The following is a 5,000-nucleotide window of genomic DNA, read 5'->3' as shown; positions in this document are numbered from 1 at the left end:
ATCTCAACGGGCGGCTGGTGTGTGTGTGTGTGTGTGTGTGTGAGTAAACATATAGATATGACATCACACACATATATATATATATATATATATTATATATATATATATATATATATATGTGTGTGTGTGTGTGTGTGTGTGTGTATTTATATACTGTATATGTGACAACACATATATACTGTATTTATATATATATATATATGTGTGTGTGTGGATCCATTTAAAAACCTAATTAAAAGAATACATATATAGATGTAGATGTATTATTGTATTGATAAGAACACAGAGATTGGAAGATATGTTAAGATATGTGAAAGTAGATCTTCGCCACCAAATCTTCCACCAATGTATATAATGATTTGTATTAATGATATTATGAATTATGTATTTTGTAATAAGAGTAAATTTTTATAAATGGGGAAGGTATGTAAGTTTAAGGAAAAGATGCACAAACAACAGAAAAGGTACACTATCAGAAAAGAAGCCATAGGAACAGCACTTAAATTTTGCTGCTACAAGAGTGTGGCATTTGTGTTTTGTTGGGAAAGTTTTATTTGTGTATATCAGTAATTTGTATATGGACTCATTTTCTAGTTTTACTTCAATTCCATTGTACAATTTAAAGCTCTGTATTCGCTAAATTACCCACTGTAAATTTTGTGGAATAGAAGTACTTATTCATTATTATTATTACTCGTCTGCTGACCTCCTAAGTACTCTGAGGGAATATCCCAGTAATGGCACCATCGCTTCCCAGGATGTGGAATCCCTCTACACTAACGTTCCTGTCTGGGAAACGATTGACCTGATCCTGTAGAAAGTCTACAATGACCCATCTACTCCTACTCTGAACATCCCTGAGGAGGCCTTTCGCACCCTTCTTGACATATGTACTAAGAAATTTCCTTTCATCACCCTCAGGGGCCATATGTACATAAAGGAAGACAGCATGGCGATGAGTTCTGGAGCTACTACATGGGGGTGGTCGAAAAGTGGGTATTCTCACCAAAATAATTAGCAGCACCCCTGACAACCAGAAAAACTCCTCAATACAACGCAAGAGACATTCCTACTCCCTTCTTGCCGAAGGACTAACATCCAAAGACCGAACATGGACCCTATTGGGAAAACCAAAATCAAGATGACTCTGATCAGCACCAGAACAGCCCGCCTACAATGGAAATCATCCTGGTGAGCACATCCACCAATCATAGCCCAGCCCAGCCATAGACGGACAACAGGGTAACTCATTGCCTAGCAGTGAGTGGAGTGTCTGGCTGTGACTAAGCCTTAACCGGCCAGCGCATCAGCTAATGAAAATTTGCCGGCCGGCCTATGTCACTACCTGTTCTGCTTATCACCAGAGACTGCCAATGTAAATTTGCCATCAATTTTTACAAGTCAGAAGTACTTTATAAAAGGACGTTGCCGGTACCATTTCAAACACTCCAGCCTGAAGATCGGAGGCAATATCTCTTGAAACGCATTGCTGTAAACTACTTTGCTTACTCTCTGTACTCATTTTGCAAACTCTACATTAAACCTGATTTTGACCTACCAAAAATCGTGAGATCAAGTGAATCTGATGTCATTTGAGCTGGAACAGAGGCATTCTTTCCACGCTCAGGTATTAACTACTTGTCATAAAAATTGGTCCTCCAAAGTTAAAGTCTTAGCAACGACCAAATCTGTTTCACAATACATTAAACGAGCATATATTCAAATTCTACTTTCGTGCTCTGCAAACAAACAAGATCCTCTACAAGTGGATATTTCTAAATATGGCTGGAAAACTGAAGAACATAATATTCCAATCCCTGAACTTGTTCCGTCTATCATCCCGCCTCTTTCTCTTCTCCAAGCTTGCTCATGTAATTCAACAACAACATGTGGAAAACATCCCTACTCATGCAGATTTGCTTGTTTGTCATATAGACGATTCAGACGCTGAGTAATGTTCATTGCTCTTCAAAACGCGTCAAGAATATGGTCACAGAAAGCATGAAAATTACATGTTCAAAACGTAAACATTCCACAAATTATTTGTTTCTTATTCAGGGCGAAGTATCATCACTATGATCTTGATAGTGACTAGTAACCTCGAAACTTGACTGAAAACCTTTAAATTTCTTGAAAGGCTTGAGATTGCTAAATATGTATAGGCTAAAAGGTTTTTGATTTTTGTTTTGTTAAAAATACGCGCATGGTACGAAGTTAGAGTGTCTATTGTTTTAACGTCTTATTTGATATTAACCTAAACAAGCATTTCTTATTTAATTTTTAAAAGCTGACCTTGATGTTAACCCTGATTACATTTTTTAAGAATGCAGTACTGTATTTTGAAGCCCATTACATATTATACATTAAATCATTATTATAATGCTTATGTAGTGTCTCATGATGAAATGGTATATACAGTTACTTAAAGATTATATCTTAGAACTAATGTTGTTTTGAATACAGACAGGCAATAGAAAAACGCCCCAATTCACTGACGAAAAAGAACACGAACATTGGATTTTCTCCAATATAATCAATGCACCCGTCTCTCGAAGGGTTGATGATTTTAGGAAGTAGCAGTGAGACGGTAATCGGGAGATATCTCAAAACTGGCTCTCAACAAAGATAGATTGTGTCTTTTCCCTAAATAAATCTTTAGAGTTATTAATCAAATGCCATTCATAAAAACCGAAAAGAAATTACCAGACCCATAATATTGAATAAATAAACGCCCGGTGTAATCAAAACAACCAAAAGTGGAACGTCTGGGAGAAAATTGCCAGACAATTCGAAATTAGCCTCTGGATATTCAAGGTGACTTTTCTTTTGTTCCAGTTATGGAAATTGGAGGAATTTCATTATCTCAGGAGAGTTGAGAAGAATAGAAATTTCTTTAATTTTCATCGAACCGACTAGGATAGAGAGAGAGAGAGAGAGAGAGAGAGAGAGAGAGAGAGAGAGAGAGAAATATGTCATGCCTCCCACGTATTTTGAATATGTAGAAGGTACTTGCGTAGTAACGTGGCTTCCTCCTGGGTGGTGCAACAAAATGTGATAAGTGGAATTTTAACTCTGGAGGGAGAGTGCTTAGGTTTTATAGTCACCATCGACAAAGGATTAGAAAGGCGTTCAACATATCTTGGAACAATATAGTCCTTGAAATTACGTTTTTCGTTACGCAGTCACCTGATTCGGTTCATATAAGAATTATTTAAAAAAGAACAATATTACGCCTATATCCACTAGGCGAAATCCAAGCCATCCGACTGTCGGCTGTGACCTGGCTGTAACAACTCCCGCTCTTCTATCGTGGTCTTATATGTCGGTTTATCAATCGTCGAGGGAGGGCGATGTGCAACCTTTCCGGCGGCCATATTGATTTATTTCTTACCCTGTCATGATATGAATAGCTGACGCAAACACAAGCATGGCACACATGACACTAGGTCATCTCATCAGGCTCCTTCTTTGTCAATTCAGTTCAATATTATTATTGATATTATTATTATTATTATTATATTATTTTATTATTATTATCATCATTATTATTATTATCATCATTATTATTATTATCATTATTATTATCATTATTGTTATTATTATTATTATTATTATTATTATTATTATTGTTATTATTATTATTATTATTAGTATTATGATTGTTATTGTTATGGTTGTTATTATTATTAATGTTGTTGTTGTTGTTGTTGTTGTTGTTGTTATTATTATTATTATTACTTGATAAGCTACCATCCTAGATGGAAAAACAGAATGCTATAAACCCAGTGGCTCCAACAGATAAAAATAGCCCTCTGAGGAAAGGAAAATGGAAAATAAAATATTCTAAGAAGATTAGTCTGTAATAAGCGATATTTAATACTTACCTTATCTCTCGTTCTCGACATAAGCAAAGTTTTGTATTAAACTTTGAAGTAATCTACCATTTTATTATTTTATAATCTCTTATATGATAGTATTATAATATTACATGTATATAAAGTATTGTGTAGTGTAAAATGCAGGTAATCTTTTTCTTTTTTAGCTCATAGGAAAGTTGGGTGAATAAAGAATGGAGAGTAACTCATGTTAGGGAATAATTCGGAAAGTTGAATATTAGTAACAGTAATGTAGGGTGTATTTGGACAACAGTTCTATTTATATAAATGTACATTTTTCTTATTATGGATTTAAAATTACCAGAGTACAATACTTTTTATTTTACTTTTTGTTTTCTGGTATTCTTGGTTACTAGTGCAGTATTTTCTGTTACTGAAAATGATCCACGTGGAGAGACCTGAGAGACTTTGTATTATAATAATAATAATTATTATTATTATTACTTGCTATGCTACAACCCTAGTTGGAAAAGCAGAATGCTATAAGCCCGAGGGCTCCAACAGGGGAAATAGCCCTCTGAGGAAAGGAAATGAGGAAAATACAAGAAAAGTAATTACAATTAATATAAAATATTTTAAGAAGTCTTGTATTTCTGCAAATGATTGATGCCGGGCTTCTTGGAAATTACTTATATCTTCTGATGAAGGAATTGGCGAGTTTGAATCCGAATTAGGTTCATTCCCGGGCGTGAGGTCTCGATCTTGTATCTTGGTAAATTACATCCATTAAAAAAGTAACCCCAAAATCACTGTGAACCAGAAGACGTTTCTTCAAGCTCTCATGACCTCATAAGGTGATAGGTTGATAATTCCTTATCCGGCTTCGTGGCACTCGCACGCACACGCACACACACACAGAGAGAGAGAGAGAGAGAGAGAGAGAGAGAGAGAGAGAGAGAGAGAGAGAGAAGTTGATAATTCCTTATTCGGCTACATGAGAGAGAGAGGTTGATAATTCCTTATCCGGCTTCGTGGCACTCGCACGCACACACACAGAGAGAGAGAGAGAGAGAGAGAGAGAGAGAGAGAGAGAGACAAAGAGAGAGAGAGAGAGAGAGAGAGAGAGAGAGAGAGAGAGAGAAGTTGATAATTCCTTATTCGGCT

General features: G+C 35.7%; 1 protein-coding gene across 1 annotated transcript in view; it reads left to right on the top strand.

Moving 5' to 3' along the window:
* Window positions 1-5,000, top strand: part of LOC137616314 (parapinopsin-like) — a 501,664-nt gene that overhangs the window by 88,252 nt on the left and 408,412 nt on the right. The gene's annotated exons all lie outside the window — the stretch shown is intronic.

The sequence above is a fragment of the Palaemon carinicauda genome, chromosome 22 (assembly GCF_036898095.1).
Source record: "Palaemon carinicauda isolate YSFRI2023 chromosome 22, ASM3689809v2, whole genome shotgun sequence".
In the NCBI taxonomy this organism is placed as follows: domain Eukaryota; kingdom Metazoa; phylum Arthropoda; class Malacostraca; order Decapoda; family Palaemonidae; genus Palaemon; species Palaemon carinicauda.
The sequence above is the reverse complement of the archived record's forward strand: the minus strand, read 5'-3'. Positions and strand labels throughout refer to the sequence as shown.